This window comes from Crotalus tigris, unplaced genomic scaffold (genome assembly GCF_016545835.1).
Source record: "Crotalus tigris isolate CLP2741 ecotype Arizona unplaced genomic scaffold, ASM1654583v1 scf7180000017567.3851432, whole genome shotgun sequence".
In the NCBI taxonomy this organism is placed as follows: Eukaryota; Metazoa; Chordata; class Lepidosauria; order Squamata; family Viperidae; genus Crotalus; species Crotalus tigris.
Window position 1 is genome coordinate 215,342 of NW_024096477.1, and position 18,598 is coordinate 233,939.

Below are 18,598 nucleotides of genomic sequence, written 5' to 3' on the forward strand. Positions count from 1 at the left end.
CTCTTTTTCAAACATCTTATCCACACTTTTTCCAATAAATTTTCACCCCCCTTGGGATTTATTAACTTTTCTTTCCCTTTCAGAGATCCACTATCTTTATGGGTGGGGTGATGAGTACCACATTTAACTACCTTTACAAGTGGCATCATTCCCTCATGCTGCAGCTACCAAAAAAACCAACACAGTCGTAGGCTGAATTAACAGAAGGATAGAATCAAGATCACATGAAGTGTTAGTACCACTTTATAATGCCTTGGTAAAACAAAGATTATTAGAGGACTGGAGGCTAAAACATACGAAGAATGGTTGCAGGAACTGGGTATGTTTAGTTTAATGAAGAGAAGAACTAAGGATGATATGATAGCAGTGTTCCAATATCTAAGGGGCTGCCACAAAGAAGAGGGGATCAACTATTCTCCAAGGCACCTGAAGCAACGGATGGAAACTGATCAAGGAGAGAAGCAATCTGGAACTTGAGAATTTTCCTGACAGTTAGAATAATTAATCAGTGGAACGACTTGCCTCCAGAAGTTGTGGGTGCTCCAACGCTGAGGTTTTTAAGAAGAGATTGGACAACCATTTGCCTGAACTGATATAGCGTTTCCTGCCTGAGCAGTGGGTTGAATTAGAAGTTCTTCAAGGTCCCTTCCAATTTTGTTATTCTATTAATCTGTTATCACTTACCTGACCTTGCTTGATCTTGAAAAGGTTAAGCAGGATTGGTTCTGGTAAAATGGGGCAAGACATTCTAGAGCTGAAGGACAGACTTGGAAGTTTAAAACAACTAACAATCACTCTCATTTTATTTCATGGAGAAGAATATGGATTTAAATTCAAGTGAAATTTCTGACCCCCTTGCACCAATTTTAGTTATGAAGAGCCAAGAGACATTATTACGGATTATTACTAGAGAATATTCACACCAGCAGCCTTTAGTCTCTCAGGTTTTCCCATTTTCATTGATTTGAAAACATCAGAAAGGATAATTTGCTATGGTTTTGCAAAGATTGAGAAATAGGGACAGATCTACAGCAGAATACAACATCAGCAATGAACAATTGAATATTTATGTATAGTCATACATATATTTCATCAAAAAATGACCGGGGAAGGTGGTGGATAGTGGATTTTTTTCTAACATGTTTGCTTCCTATTTTTGTAATCCCATTTTGCATGCATAATTTAGTTAACAATCAGTGGGCAAATATATCTGCTAGTAAAAAGCAAATGATTATACTGTATATTTGTAGAATGGTATATACTGTTTTTGTTGGTTATATGTGATTTTGATTCTTCTCACTTAAAAGAATTGAATGGTATGATGAGGTATACTTTTTTCTCAGTTAATTAGATGTTATTAAATATCAATTTCTATTGAATAGATACAGATTAAAATCAAATTTGTCTTGAAAGTAATTCCAAGCAAATTCCTGTATGTGTTTCTATAGTTTGTACTGGTAATACCTAATACAAACAATTTTTGGATTATATGTTTTAGAGGGAGATTAACACTAGGTTTCTAGAATAGATTTCATAATTGTAAGCACAAACTAATTCATGTTTTCACTTGCAAGATCAAATAAATTTCTCCAAGTGTAGAAGTAAATAGTGCTATAAGGATTAAGGGGTTCAGACCAGTTATTTCTGTTTAAATGCCTGGGTTATGGCTGTAGTTTTCTCTGTGGCCTTGAGGACTGCATGATTTATTTCCAACAGATGGTGTGATAAATTCATTCACAGATGATTTATCTGAAGAAAGTTTTAACTGAAACACTATCCTCTTTCCCTTCCAATTGTTTAAGTAAATTCATATCATTATACCATAAAGAAAAGGTTCACTGTTTATTTTCCTTAGGTCTGGTGTGCAGTTCCCAAGTTAGACATTCAGTTTTCCATTTAAAAATGTCTTTTTAAAAATGGTCTTCTTATTAAGTTTATAAGCATAGACTGATTGTAGAGTACACCTTCCTTTTTGGAAGGCTTTTTCTACTTACTTTTATCCAGACGGTTATTTTACCTTTTCTCCAGGACCAGGTAAATTACTCCCTCTTGGTCATTTCATGAAATGGTGGTTTCCCTGCTTATTTAATGTGGAATCCAAATGCTTATACATGGATCTCCATGGCTTATTATATCATTTTGGGAAGACTCTTAAAATGCTTTCTTGTTTTAACCTATACCCAGTTCCTGATGCACTTACACGTGTAATTTTAATGCACCCATATCACCTAAAAATCTAAACACCAAAATGAACACATATGAAGATTGAAAAAAATACAGGGAAACTTTGGGAGAAATGCGTTTAAAATAAAAATGTATAACTAAAAGGTTCTTCGCATCTCCCTGAACTTTGTCTGCACCTCCCCAAGGGAAGTACACTTCACAGTTTGGGAATCCTGTCCTAAACAATAGAATAACTGTGGAGGATACAGTGATCCTGGAAAAACATGAGTCTGTTTTAAGTAGTTGCAGAGAGATGCTATATTTATTCTTCTGTGACTTGTGAAATACTTTTTGTCTTTAATCTGAAGCACTGCACAATTATAGCAGATGTTCCTCACTTTAGTCCTTAAGGAAATAGATATAATATAAAGGTGTTCCTGCGGGTTTTATTCCCTCAGTCGTAGCTGATTTTAGGGGGTTGTGCTCATCTCTGTTTCTGTAAGCCAGGGGTGTCAAACTGCTGGCCCACGGGCCAGATGTGTCATGCCGAAACCGCGCCCACCCCATTGCCAGCAATAGAAAAAAAGTCATGGACTTCTGGTTCTGGTTCGCGGCGTCACTAGTCATATGAAGAGACTTCTCTCCTTGTCGGCTAGGTTTCCCTCCGTTGGTGGACCCTTATACGGGTCCAAAGTCGCCCTGGAGGGTGCGACTTCCATTGAGGAGGCTGCTGTCCGGCTGTGGAGGAGCGGCGGCTCCTCCAGCTGTCCGGATGAATCTCCGAGGGCCGACGGAGAAGAAGATCGGCCAGTAAAATGGCCAATCGCCCTGCCGCTTCAGACCATAAGTCAGACAACATCTAAGCTTTGAGTGCCCCCGTGGTGAATCTGGGTGAGAATTTTTTCTCATTTTTCTCTCTTTTTTGCCTTTTTTCGTTTGTGTACCTGTAAGAACTTTTGAAATTATTTCCCTGGTTTGGAAAAGCAGCTTCTGCTTTCTTTGGGAAGAAAGGCATTTTACAAATACTGAAAGACTATATTTTACTTTTATTTGGATGCTAAAAAGGAAAAAAAGAGAAGGAAAAGGTTTTCTCTCTCCTTTCTTTTTAAGAATTTTACTTTTTCTATTTTTTATATATACATTATACTCTAAAAGACAGAAAAAAAAGAATTGATTTTTGGAAAAGACTTTCTTAACTTTCTTAATAATATTGCAACTTTGCTTATTCTTCTATTGAATTTCAAAACACTAAAGATAAGCTGTACACCTGTGAAGCTGTGGGGGTGGATGTTTTTACATTAAACAAAGCCTCTACAGAAAAGAAAAAGAGACTTCCTTTTAAGCATTAATATTAAAATAGAGAAACCTCAGATACAACTGAACTGTGCACTTATATTGGAAAAGATTTATGAGGCCACTGCAGAAATTTGTGCTACATTTAAAAACTGTACTTTAGAATTAAGATCCAGAGATTCTACTACATTTGCTCAAACTGATGTCCAGGTTACAACTGATCATGGCATAAATCAAAATGTACCAGAAGAGGAACTTACAGAGATAGAAGTGGAATTTATTTCATCTGACAATCCTTTCTTCATCAACTTAGAGAACCAGAAGAAGCAAAGATTAAGACCTCAAAATACAAAGCAACTACATTGCAAGGAGAACAGAAAAAGACGTTTACTGCAGAGGAAGAGATTTATATTTTCTCAAAGATTAATACAAGCAACAAGAACCGATCTATTGGTTGAAAGGGAAAAAAGACGTTTACTGCAGAGGAAGGGACGTTCATTTTCCCAAAGATTACTTCAAGCATCAAGAATGGATTTACTGGTTGAAAGGGAAGCGCTTTTATGGAAGCCCATGTGGCATAGAAAGAAACCCAGAATTAGACTGAAAAAGAAATTTAAAAATGTTTAATGGAGTAAAAGGCAATGTTGATTTTATGGATTGTTTTAAGGATAATGATCTAGAACCAAAACTAAGAAAAATGCAATTATAGACATGCGTGTTTAAATTAGTAAGTGCTTAAATTGATTGGTGATTTTTGTGTATAATAATATGATCTGATAAGGTATGATAATTAATTGGATGGAATTTGAAGTTTGTGTAATGAATTGAAAGGAATTAAGGTTTAACATTATTATTATTTTTTCTTTTTTCTTTTCTCTTAATTAAGTCAGTTATAACTATATACATATGTGTTTAAATTAGTTAGATGCTTCTTTTGTTCTATGGAATGGTTTGGATAAAAGAACCTTGGCTCTATGGATTGTATTAAGGATAAAAAATATATAATCATATACATATACATATATATATATATATATATATATATATATATATATATATATATATATGTCTTTGATTATTCAGGTTTTCTCCTGCGTAAAATTGGAAGTGTCTTGGCGACGTTTCGACAAAGTCCCATTTGTCATCTTCAGGCTGGTGTTTTCTGGCAAATATAGCTTCCCTCCTTTGTAAGCCAAGCCATCTCTGCATGTTAGGGACACTTGATTATCTTTGAACCATTAGTCGGTGAGGAGCTCTCGTTTTATTTTCTTCACTCCAGGGTCATCAGGATTGGGGACCCTGCGAGGTGTAAATTGAGCGACAGTTTGTGGATTGGGAATAATCACCTCGTTAACCTGCTCTCGTTCACTTTTGTACTGGGGTAACCAGGATAGCGCATCAGCTAGGAAGTTCTTTCCTCCTGGTATGTACTTTAGAGTGAAGCTGAAGCGGTTAAAGTACTGTGCCCACAGTACTTGCTTTGGTGACAATTTGCGGGGAGTTTTCAGTGCTTCTAGGTTTTTGTGATCTGTCCATACCTCAAATGGCACTTTGCTCCCTTCTAGATAGTGTCGCCAGTTTAATAACGCCCATCTAATCACAAAGGCCTCTTTTTCCCAGATTGCCTATCTCCGCTCGCTCTCAGTAAATTTCTTAGAGGTGTAGGCGCAGGGTTGCAGGATTCCATTTTTGTTCTTTTGCAGTAACACAGCTCCAACTGCCACATCGCTGGCATCAGCTTGAATCACAAAGGGTTCCCCTGGGCAGGAGTGCTTTAGAACCAGTTCAGTGGCAAATAGTCTCTTTAAATTCTCAAAAGCTGTTTGACAGCTCATTGTCCATGCTAGTGGTTGGCCCGGTCGTGGCTTCCCTCCTTTGCTTGTTTTGAGTAGTTCTGTAAGAGGTAGGGCAATCTCAGCAAAGGAAGGGATGAATTGACGATAAAAGTTGGCAAAACCCAGAAAGCTCTGGAGCTGTTTGCGAGTCCTTGGGGGCTGCCATTCGATTATAGTTTTCACCTTGGCTGGATCCATTTCAATGCCCTCATTGGAAATTCGGTAGCCAATATAGTCTAATCGGGTTTGGTGAAATTCACATTTCGACAATTTGACATAAAGCTTGGCGTTTAATAGTTTCTTTAACACTTCTCTCACTAGCTTTATGTGATCAGTCATATTCGTGCTGTATATCAGGATATCATCAAGATATACCAAAACCCCTTTGTACAAGTGATCATGTAGAACCTCATTAATCAACTGCATAAATACAGCTGGGGCCCCCTGTAGTCCAAATGGCATGAACTGATAGCTTCCCATAGGATAGTTGAAGGCAGTTTTCCACTTGTCTCCCTCTTTTATTCTTACCCGGTAGTATGCCTCTCTTAAGTCTAACTTAGTGAAGACACTCCCCTTAGCCAGATGGGTCAATAAATCCTTTAGGAGGGGGAGAGGGTATTTATTTTCCACACTCACAGCATTGAGTCCCTTATAGTCTACGCAGAGACGAAGAGACCCATCTTTTTTCTCTTTGAACAATACAGGGGCTCCCATGGAAGATTTGGCCCATTCGATAAACCCCCTCGCTAGATTTTTGTTCATGTATTGCTGCATCTCCTCCACTTTGAGAGGGGACATAGCATACATCCTCAGTCGTGGGAGTTTGGCTCCGGGCACCAGTTCGATGGAGCAGTCATTAGGTCTGTGAGGGGGTAGGGCATCACATTCTTTTTCACTGAACGCCTCCACCAGGTCCAAGTATTCCTTGGGGATGACTGGTTCGTCTGGAGGCAGTGAGGCAGCCATGTGCACTCGTTCATTGGGTGGCCTAAGATGCCCAGTAACATCTGTTGAATCAATGGGGGGGGGGTCAGGCCCTATAGGTAGTCTCACAGTTCTCATTCCTTTCTCCCACCAGATAAAGGGCTTCCATTTGTCTAACCAGGCTAGTCCTAGGATCACCGCTCAGTCATTTTTGGAGCCACCAGGAAGCGAACAAACTCCCAGTGTGACCTATTTCTAGGCGTAAAGGCTCGGTTAATTGTGTGATAAGACTCCCTCCCATCAGGGAGCCATCAGCTTGCTGAAATCTCACCGGTTTGGAAAGCTGTTTTGCCCTTATGCCCATTTTCATGGCAAACGCCAGACTAATAATGTAGTGGGTACATCCCGAATCAATTTATGTTCAAGTCTATTTGTGCCCCAGACTTAGGGATTATAAGTTTGGCAGCCAGTGAAAAAGGTAGGATTTGTCGACTCACCATTGGGTCATTTTCTCCTTCATCGTCGCTGTCAAAGATGGGTGGAGCAGGGGCGGGTCCATCTGGAGTCTTGGCGTCCTCCTGTGTGTGGGGTGTAACCTGGGCGACAGGTTCCTGCATGAGTCGGTTGGATTTTTCTCTCGTTGGCCACTGAGCAGGTTTCTTTTGCATTGCTGGTTCTGGCCTGCTCTGCAGTCAGGGGTAGGGGATTGGACAGGTGGCCGCTCGATGTCCTCCTTGTCCACACCGGAAACACTTGAAGGAAGGGTGTGTAGGTGGCCTGGGTCTCTCAGCTCTTGCAGTAGTCAAAGGCTTTTGTGGGGGTGATTGCTGTCCGGGTAGCTCTGGTTGCCATTCAGGTTCATGTGGAGGAGGCTTCTTATAGCGATAAAGCTTAACATCTAGCTTCACGGCCGTCTGGTACCACTCCTGCAGCCGATCAGGTACTTCTCGATAGATGCAGGCCTGAGAGAGGTGATCGTATAATCCCTCAATGAAGTAATGGATGAGGGACTGCTCAGACCACCCTTCTATTCGACCTGCTATCTTGCGGAATTCTCGCACGTCCTCCAGGGCAGGACTCCCGGCTTGTTTTATTTTATGAATTTGTCCTGCTGCTTTGAGGCCAATGGATGAGTCCTCAAATCATTCTCTCAGACTTAAGAGAAAGTGGTGGGGATCTTCCAATTTGGGGACTTGCTCGCTATATAAATTGTTCAGCCATTCAGATGCTTCTCCCTCTAGGTTGGATGCAATGACATCAACCATGGCCCCTGGTTCTGGGTACAGATAGGCCCAGCGTTTCAAGTGAGAATGCACTTGATTTAGGAAAAACATCAGCTGCTCTGGGTCCCCATCAAAGGTTGCATTGAAAGGTGGTGCGAACACAGGCTGCTGTGGCCCCCACTGGGGCTGGTTCCACGGCTGCTGGGCTCTCTGCTTCTGTCTAGCGGGGTCTGATGGTGCCCCCTGCTGCAGGCCTCCCAATGGTGGCTGCGCAAGTGGGGGTTGTAGTGGTCTTCTCTGTTGTTGGACTCAGGGGGTGGTGATGCCCTCTGCTGCTGCTGATCATTCATCTGCTGGGGAAACCCATCTACCCATTGCTGCAGACGCCTCTTCAGGGTTGGGGTCTCTGGTCGGTTAAGGCAGGGTCTGACAGGCTTCCTGCTGGGCTCCCCACTGCTCTTGTGGCCCCCCAGTTGCTGTAGTCCCCAATCTGGCTGCAGATTTATGCCCAGGAGTTGCACATTTGGGGGCTGTGGCCAACCTCCTTGCTGTGGCTGTTCTCCCAACAGCTGCTGATCTCCTGGCTTCTGTACCACTCCAAGGCATTGCAAGGCCTCTATTAGCTGTGGTAAGTTCAGGAGTCATGGATCAGCCACCTTCTGGGAAACCCAATCTCCCCATTGCTGCAGAGGATTCAGACTGGGATTCTTTGCTCTCAGCTGGGAAATCTGCCATCTTCCATGTCTGATTTTGCTCTTTTGGGGACCCTAAAAAGAGCCTAAAGTTGCCCCAGAGAAGTGACAAAGGGGACTCTCATCATTTGGAGGGAGCCCTCCAAACTGGCAGGGGAAAGACTGGCTGCATTTATGTGACCAGTCAGAAGCTACTGACAACCAAAGTTAAGCACTAATTAGCAACTTCTGAACAACGCGGATGGGACTGGGTGAGAATGTAATCCTCTCTTTATAACTTTAAGACTTCTTCCTGGAAAAAAGAATTCCCAAAGCAAAGAATGCCCCCAGATGATAGAGAGAAGGGGAATTTCTGCCCCATTCCCCCAGGAAAAGAGAAGTGGCGAATAATTTCCCTTGGGAGGAAAATAGAGAAAACTATAAGATTAATTTGGAATTAATACAGAGACATAGCTTTGACAAATTTGGGGACTAAAAGTACTTTAAGACTTTCTTTTTGAAAAGATATTTGGAAAGTTGGTGAAATAAGTTTGGACTTAAAAGCTGGAAGATGGATGTTAACAACATCTAGTGGTAAGCTTTGACATTACAATTTATTATGCTTAAAGAAAATTTGGCAGGAGGCCTGGACATAGAGAAGGCTTTTTGTTGTTTCTGGAAACTTTCACCTTTGCAGACTGCAGCTGGGAAAAGGGGGGAAAATCCTAGGGCTGTTTTATCTATTTGAAGGAGACAATAAACCATTTTGAATTGGCCGGCCTGGATTACAAATATTGACTGACTTTTAGTTTCAAGAATTATCAAGAAATGTTAAGAAACAGTAGAAAAGTTGTTTCTGCATTATTTCTCTTTGGAAGAAACATGGATGATCAACAAGAAAATGTAAATGAACTTCAGAAAGAAATCTTTTCCATGTTGAAATCAATTCAAGAGACAATTGTTTAAATCATGATTAGACTAAAATAATTTAAATAACATAAATGAACAACTTTCCAACTTAAACTTACAAGCAGAAAATGTTCAGTAAATGACTACAAAGAATTAACTAGCAACTCAGGAAATAGAAGAAAAAATAGAGGAAACTGATACAAAGAAAGAAGAAACCAACAGACAGGTACAGATAAATAAAAATTTGGAAGACCCAGATATAACACTGGAAATGGAAAAGACATTTTACTTTTCAAGATTTCAGAACATACTTGAGGACAAGGAAGAAGAATTGATAGAATGGATGATGGAGCTGTTAGGAGAAATGGTGAAAACTGGGGAACAAGTAATTAAAAGAGAAACTGAAGGAGAAAGAAAATGGAGGCTGTTTAATGAATATAAATGGCTTAAGCATTTTTACAAAAAATACTTTAAATCGTCTTTTTTATTTCAAACAATATATATATAAACAGAGGAAGACATACTTGGTGATCTAAATGCACTGACTTGTAAAGTTATTTGGCAAAGGAAGAAAGCTAGAGAAAGACTAAAGAAAATAGAGGTCCCGACTAATTAGATGAGGTATTATACTATCTAATGGATGCTTGAATATGACTAAAAGAATAGATAATTGTTAGAAATAAAAGGATCATTATAAATTAGAAGGATGTGATTTGTAACTAGGATAATATAATTTTTATAAGATGGGAAATATGAAAATACTAAGAGGGTCGGTATAAGGGGAGCTTTTAGTTACCCAAACTATAAGAAAAATGATAATTGATAAAGTTATTTTGAATATTGATGGGAAATTAAAACTGAAAAAAGAGAAAAAAAACAGGATATAGATTGAATAAGGGAATTTTGATTGCAAATAGATCTGAGATATGTTTTGGCTAGAGAAGATATTATAAACTGATATTATTGACACTATGTATAACATTAGAAAAATGTGATGAAGATGCTTATATTTAATTGTATTAATAACAGTAAGAATTGTATTTGCCTAGTGTGGAAAAATGATTATTATTGGAAGAAGAGGGGAACAGGGAAATACTGGATGATGTAGTATTCGATATTTTGAATGAAAGTTAATATGTACCACTGAATGACAAAGGAACCCAGACACCGCATTGTTTGTTAACTACTTTTGATTGTAAAACTTGAAAGTAATAAAATATTTCCAGATATCTGCTTAGTCTGAGTTTCCAGATATTGTGAAGTTATTAAACATGTTCTTAAATTTGGGTTAAGCTGCTGAACATTGTAAAGCAAAGTTAACTTAGGTATGCAAATTGTTGAGCAATTTTCATTATTAGCAAAGGTTGCGGTGGGGGAGGAGGTCTTAGAAAATATAAAAAACTCTCATTAAACCTGGGGATCCTGCAAGACTTCTCTTTCAAAAAATAATTTGAAGACATTAGAAATAGATAATTCAATTTGTTCAGATAATCTTACTTACAAGGCAATTTGGATATGTGTTGGTACAAGAATTGAGACAGTACATCTCAAAATCTTGAAGCAATAAGATGAGAAACTAATACTGTGCTAGTTCAGTTTAATATTCCTAAATATGATTAAAAGACTTAATCAGATTGAAGCCAGGTCCAAGAACAAGAAAAATAACTTTTATTCCTTTGACTCCCTTATTTTCTCTTTAAACTGTGCCCCAGAGCAGCTTTAATAATCTTGTAAAAATGTCTAATTGGCTTGAGGCAAGTTCTTTTCTAGTCTTTCTGGTCTGAGAACTAATCAGAAAAGCAAAACAGTTTGAAACATATTTTAAATATATATTTGATTGTATAGATTAAGTCTGGAAATGGATTAGTAAGGTTCTGCCCTCCCTTTCACTTATAAAATGTAGATTGTGATAGTCTTGTACATTTGGCAACAGTAAGTAGCATCTAGAGATTGATTTGTTTCAAATGCATGGTTCAGCACTTAGTGTTTAAACAGGGAAAAGAAATACAGATAATCCTTTGCTTATGGAAGTAGATGAGCATGTGTACCCTGTGTGTATCCTGTGTAAATGCTAGTAGATATGTAGTATGTGGTCTATTGTGAGAAAAGAAAGTGAAATTACTGTGTATTAAATAGAAGTGAAAACAGAATATGTCAGGAGAAACTAAAAATAACTTTAAAGGAGTGGATTTCTTAAGAAGTATGGGTGGGAAAACAAGAATATACAGGGTCAAGAATGAATGAGTACTGAAGGAATATGGATAGAATACAATGAGTGATTAATATGAAAGTGGTATACTGAAGTGGCTTTGTCATATTGAGAAAATGAAAATGAAATTGAAAAACAAGTATTTGAGTAAGAAGGGAAAAGAAGGAGAAAATTGAATTTGAATGGAGTTGATAAAATTTAGAGAAAGGGGAAGATGAAATTTAAGAAATAAAAGGCAATATATGAAGTAGTGTATGGTCATAGTAGATGTAAGGATGCTTTGCAAAAATAGAATTTTATGGAAAAGTGCAATGAACAGAGTTGGAATAATCTCGATTTAGCTATATTTTCTTCCCTTTTTCTTCTTTTACAACTGTAATTTATCTTGCATACTATCTCTTGCTCTGGTTTTTTTGGATTACATTGCTTACTCCCAAAACTAGCTAAGTATATATAGTATATCTGTGCTGCTAGGACCAAACCCTCTGGCATCACATAACAAGAGAGTTCTGTTATGGCAGATCACAGAAGCCAGGAAGGTCAAGTGTCAAGTACATGTGTAATAAACTTTTGAATCTCCAGGAATCTGATCAAATCATCTGATTGCACAAACTAAAATGAAGCTATGCAAACATGAAAAGAGGAAAAGGTAGGCACCCTTGACTGATCCTGAATTTGTGGTTCAGATTCAGTTCTACTACAAAGTCACAGTATTGTGGTTCATGATCAGAGAGCCAAAAATATTGGCAGTAAACTTTATTCCTTCCTTGGACTGCATTTCTTAGAGTTTCTGGGAATGTTCAGCCAAATTATTGCACCTTGCTCAACAAAGTGTACCAATGATATAGTTCAGAGATTAATTGTTTGCAGAATTTGTATGCCCCCCCACAACATTCTTTAGGAAAGAAAAACATATATCTCAATTATTTTTATAAGAATAGTCAGGAAAATTGTGTTTCTGTTTTTAATAATGGAATAACGTTTAACATCTTTGTTAGCTTAGCAATGTATCCATTAGCAAATACATATGAAGCATAAACTGGCATGAATCATGCTGATCCATTCAAATTGGATCTTCAACTTTCACAGATGGTGTGATTCAGAGTTTGTGATTCAAGATACAGGGACAACTGATTCAACAAGCAGCTTTAAGATTTTATTGAAGAAACAATTGGCCAGAGACAAAATGGGGATGAAACACAGCAGCTCCTCTTCTTCCTTTTCCTTCTTTGTGATATTTTTGTATGCATATTTTAAGGCAGAGATAGTGGAGATAAAGGAAGCAGAGGGCTGCAGGCTCCAAATTGTCCAACAAAGAGTAGTGAAGATATTCTTGAAATAATGGAAACGGGTTCCCCTCCATCTTAAAAATATAAAACTTTCGAGAACAGCTTGAAGACTTTTCAAGGGTGACCAGCTGGTGTGATACTAAATAATGATACTGTGATCACCTCTTTAGGGTAGTGTAGTATTTATGAAGTATCAGGAAAATTGCCATAGCTAATTGGCAAGTATGGTCCTTCCTAGAAATGCTCCCCATCATTGGCTGGATAGAGCATCTTGGGAAAGTTGCTCTTGTGTTGGTGTCATGGCTATAGCTAGTTAGCAAAGGCAAAAGAAACAGGTTAGCCCAATGAGCTGCAGTGCCACAGAGCTAGGCAGGGCACAGAGAAAGAAGGTCGTAAAGAGAAAGTAGCATTTTTAGTCCTTCTGATGATGACTCTTTAGCACAGTTATGATGTCATTCACTTGTTCATAGTAATTGTTCAGGAAGTTTAACCTAGTACTGATAGAAAGCGTGATTAAAAGAGGTGGTTTGCAATTCACTATGTTGCCTTCAGGTAGGGTAGAAAATACTTTTTTAGAAAAACATAAGATAGCTACAGTATGTTTATCTTATACACTAGAATATTCCTTGATTTTCTGTTGGGCCCCAGTTTTGTAAACTAAAATTGCTCTTCTTATGTCAGATTAAGCATTACTGACATCCCTCATAACCTGGTTATTTCAACTTTCTAGCTAAAGGTAAAACAAAAGTAACCAAAGCATGAAATTATCCTTCCTTTCTATTTTTGTTTATGTCTTAGTATAATACCTTAATATTGAAAATTATGTCCTTAAAGCAAAGAACAATAGCTTTCACCTAATAATGTTTCCTTAGAATCTTCCTTCCTTCCTTCCTTCCTTCCTTCCTTCCTTCCTTCCTTCCTTCCTTCCTTCCTTCCTTCCTTCCTTCCTTCCTTCCAATTATTTTGCCCTGTGGATGAAGAAATTGTTGTGTAGGATAATAGAATAATATACTTTGGTTTATAAGATAGGGATTTAAATCCTGGCTCAGTTCCAGACTTTAGTTTGGGGTAATTTTTTAGCCTGACTTGTCACATGGAAAGCTTAGATAGAAAAAAAGGGGGCTATTTTAGCACATGGCTCCAAAGAAGGGGAAATTAAAGTGCAATGTAAATGGCATTTTATCAGGTCAAAATGCCCTGTTGTATACATTGCCTCTTATGATTATTAATTTTTAGCAGTTTGCAGTAAAGTGTGTGTATTATTCTCACTGTTTATGACTATAGTTTTTATTATTGAATTTTTCTTCCCACTGAATTTTTTTATAACGGAAGTACATCTGGACATAATCATGTCAGCATTTGGTTATACTGTATCTGCTGTTAAAACACTATTTTGATTTTTTTTATTAGGTCCTTGTTTAGTTGACACATTTAAACGTGCTATTTTGAAGTAGGGTTAAATAACTCTGAATTTAACTCCTGCGGAGCAGGCTGAATATGGAAATTATATTAATTTCCTGTCTCACAGTTTCTTTTGAGAAGTGGCTTAGATTAGAATAAATGAAGATAAATATGCCTCCTTGTTCAACCAGAATTTTCTTGATGAAGTTCCTTCTTGCTTTGTCTTTATTCAGTTTGATTGTCTTTGACCTCACAGTAGCCTCCAGTAATGCTTGGCCAAACGCAGGAAAAAAGGAAGGGGAAAATCTTGAGAGCAGTTGAGCAAGTTTCTTATTGTCAGGAGTGGTGCCCTAAAAAGGAATTGTCTGCCTGAGTCACACCTCACATACCAAAGTTAAGGTTTCCTTTAGTGACTGTGATTGTAAATCCCGGATTTGATTTAGCTGGCTTACTTTTATTTAGTAAGGAAAGATTCTGAAATGTATTTCTGAATGAATTCTGCTCTTCCCCTTCTGGAAGGAAATTCAGGTAGGTTGGCACCTTTTATTAGACCCACGTGGCTGACTGATTGATTAGGTACCCTCATAATAGCATGCATTAATGAAAGAGTACACACTTTTGCATAAGCCTGGAGCCCCTGTTTATTCCCTGGTTGAAAAAAGCTGACCATCTAGTTTTGCACTCCTTATAATCCAACATGAAATTATCTGCAAATTACATGTATGTTGAATAAGGAACATCCTATTGATATGCTGATTAGGTTTCTGGGATGGCTTCTGTACCCTAATTTGAGGGAATTTAGTGGGGCTTACTGTTCAGGGTTATATGGGTCATGTTTCTCTTGAAATGCCATTGATTCCACTGTCATTCATTCATAAATGATGCTCAAAATTTAGGGTAATAATTCATATGTTAAATTTAGAAAACTGGTGAGAGAATTCTCACGAGGGCAAAATCGTTCATCCTCATGAAATATAATTTAGACCAAGTAAAACAAAACTTCTATGTGTGTGTATAGGTTGCAGTTAAAGTACAATCAGAAGCTTTGGAGATGTGATATTTCTATTTCTGATACAAAGAATTTAGTCATCTCTTTTCAATGGAATTTAGAGCATAGTTATTCTTGGGATTTCACTGAAATTTTAATTTTGTAATGTAGTTTTCAGTTAAAGTCCCTCAAATAACTTTGTCCTGTAAGTCTTCATAGGTTATAACTAAGATAAGATAACCTTTATTGTCATTTTTTTTACTGTGGGCACAATGGCACACATCAAAAATGAAAATTAATTATCCGCTCTCAAAGTGAAACACATACTATGAACAACATATGTATAGACCCACATCCCTACATATACGTAGCAAATAAATATTAAATACTGTCCATTTTGAATATATAACGGAAGGAGGGAACTTGAGAGTTCACAAGGTTAATGCTGTATGGAATGAAACTATGGCTGAATCTGGATGTTCTGCTACGGATACCACGAAGCCTCCTCCCAGAAGGTAATAAGGAAAACAGGTCGTGAAGTGCAGTGTCCCAGTTAATCTTATGGACCCTGCTCAAGCAACACTTCTGTGCCATGTCCTGGATAGGAGGGAGGGAACTGCCAATGAGCTTTTCGGCCATCCTCACCACTCTCTGCACCTCCTTCCTGTCTGAAGCAGTGATGCTTCCAAACCAGACTGTGATGCTGTATGACAGGATGCTCTCAATTGTCACCCTGTAGAAAGTGGTCAGGACAAGGGAATGGAGGCACTGCTGTGCCCGCTTCACCAGTTTCTCACTTTGGATTGCACCTGGAAGCTCGCTAGGAACCCATGCAGCTTGATAAACGAGAAAGTCATAAAGGCATGTTAAGGTAAGCCCACCACTGCCTGTGCCACAGCATTCTCAACCAGTTAAAACCTCCCAGGGAAACCCATGAAGAACACCATGTAGATCCACATGGAGCCATGTTTGTTGATATAACAATGTTGAATCATTTCTACCTTTTTCAGATGAAATCCAAAATTGTCAAAGCACCCAGAGGGCTCTGTTTTTCACAGAATCTCTGTTGAACTTCACCTTTGTCACAGACAGTTGGAGAGTTAAATCCTGAGTAGCATTTACATCAAATGTAAACAAATCCTACTCCCATCCTATTGTATGACCCAGTTATACATACTGTGTAAATAAGGGCTGTTGTCTCCGCCTCTTCCCCCCCCCCCCCAATGTATGTGTTGATCCATAGCCTACCCATTCAAACTCTCTTGGTGCATTTTGTATACCTTATGTAGATGTACACAATCTTGGTATTTTAGAAGAAGGGAATTGAAGAAGAAAGCAAATGAAGTTACCAGTGAAATTCTACTGTTACATAAAGATATTGTAAAAAGATGCAATAAATTAGGATGGACTTATCTACAAAGTAGAAAATGGAAATCTGTAATACTGAGGAACGTGAACTACAGTATAAACCTTATGATTTTGTTCAATTAATACAATACATTTTAATTATGTGCTTATGAACACTGGCTTGGCGAAATTTCTTTAGCTCTGTTAATCTTTTCTCTCCTTTTAGAAGTTTTCAGCGTATACTTTGTTCTTCTGCTTTCAACATTGTGTCTTTGAGTGGCCTTCCCACTCTTTTCCTCCCACTGCCTTCTGATTTCATTCCTTCCTTTTAAGTCACTGATCAAAATGTATTTTATTCTACAAAGCTTCTTCTATCTCAATAGAAGAGACTGTTGACTACTCTTTGCTACTTATTTATTTAACAGGGATTTACTGTGGCTTCCTCTTTTTTTTTTTTTAGACAGCACAACATTTTCTTTATCTTGTGAAACTCTTGCGTTCATGGTGATTAAATAAAATCTGTGAAACTTTGAGGAAAAAATCTTTTAGCATACTTTTGTATTAAAGCAAATACTGACTGTAAGTGCAAATTATAAAAACACAGATTCAATACTGTGAATTGAAAGTGTGTTAAAGTGCAAGATCACTATATTAAGATGGCAGCTTACAGCAGCAAATTATACATATATGAATATTGTGCAAAATTAACCATGGCCTATTATGGAACATAATCTAGGGCTGTTAAAGGATCTAAATCAGTGGTTCTCAACCTGTGGGTCGGGACCCCATTTGGGGTTGAATGACCATTTCACGGGGGTCGCCAAACAAGGCTGTCCACCATTTCCCCCCCCTTTCTTTGGCCACGCCCCTGGCACCCGGTGATGTATAAGTGGTTGGGGGTCACCACAACATGGGGAACTGTATTATGGGGTCACGGCATTAGAAAGGTTGAGAACCACTGATCTAAATGTTTTTCTGTTCTTGGATCAGGTCCTTTTATTTGTTGCCAACAATCTGATAATTACAAGATCTTAGAACTACAGGATCATAGATTTGAAAGGGACTTCAGTGTTCATGTAGTTCAACTCCCTGCTCAATAAAGGGATTCCAAAGCATTTTGACCCAATAGATTTTCAATCTCTGAAGAAGGTTTGAAGACCTCCAATGAAGGGGAACAGATTCACATCATGAAGCAGCTTATTCTATTGGATGAGTGTGAAATTTATTTTACATAAATATTTTTTGTCTTCACATTTAATCACTCATGGAAATGACAAGTATGTTTGGCCTAAGATCAAAGATAATTTGAGAAAAGCATTTCCTAGTCTTCCAAGAGATTATATTATTTCCAGATTTTTAGAATGAACAAAACTTACCTCTTTATTAATCAATTTTATTTTCTTTAAAATGAAGTGCATTATTTTCCAAAGATATTATGCCATAAGTCTACACAAACTATTTCATGAAATACTTGGGAATTAGCATATGAAAAGTTTCTTCTAGTTTAAGGGCTAGTAAGCAGATGTGAGCTTCCACCAATTTTTGTCAATTACATTATAATTTTATATTTTTATTGTGGCTAAAGTCATTGCAAATGTATTTGTCTTATCACCTATTAAACAATATGATGGCACTAATCAAGGATGGCCCCTGTCTTCTCTAATCTTTAACTTGGTTTTTGAATATGTGGCTTCTTTCATTAGACAATCTCAGGATATGCAGTTTGTGATGACACTTGATATTGACATTGAATGCAAACTGTTCGTATAGATAGATGATATCAAAGCTAGTGTGGATAATTTTTCAGTTCACTGCCAAAGATATAGGTAATATGGTTTATGTTCTGGTTATACCAACAGCTAGGAAAAGTCTAGTCTGTTTCCTCGGGGATCTAAAATATCTATTAGTTGATATCTATCCATTAACTGATAGATAGATCCACACATACTTTACAGCTCAGGAAACTAGGGAGGATCCCTTGCTTGCCTTAGTCATATTCCTGCTGTGGGCTAAATTGCCTGTTTTCTGACATTTCCCTTGGCTGCGTCCTGTTTCCCTGCTTCCCAAGGACATTTCCATAAACCACTACACAAACAAAGGATAAATACTTTAAATTGGTTGACTTATAATGATTATTTTAAAGTTTTTGAGAAATCATGTTTGGACTATGATTTTCTAATAGCTTATGCTTAGCACTACCTACAGTTGAAACATGTATTCATAAAACAATGTGCCATAGCAGCTTCAAAGTTGCCTTTACCATGAAACCGACAAATGGGATTTAAAAATAGGTTGTCGATTAGCATTAATTATGTTAACTGAAATGTGGAATGAAAGATCTTAAAA

The 18,598-nt window shown here is 37.9% G+C and overlaps 1 protein-coding gene across 2 annotated transcripts in view; it reads left to right on the forward strand.

Annotated features, from left to right (window-relative positions):
• The window catches only part of ERC2 (ELKS/RAB6-interacting/CAST family member 2), a 386,048-nt gene that overhangs the window by 129,308 nt on the left and 238,142 nt on the right, over nt 1–18,598 (forward strand). The window lies entirely within an intron of this gene.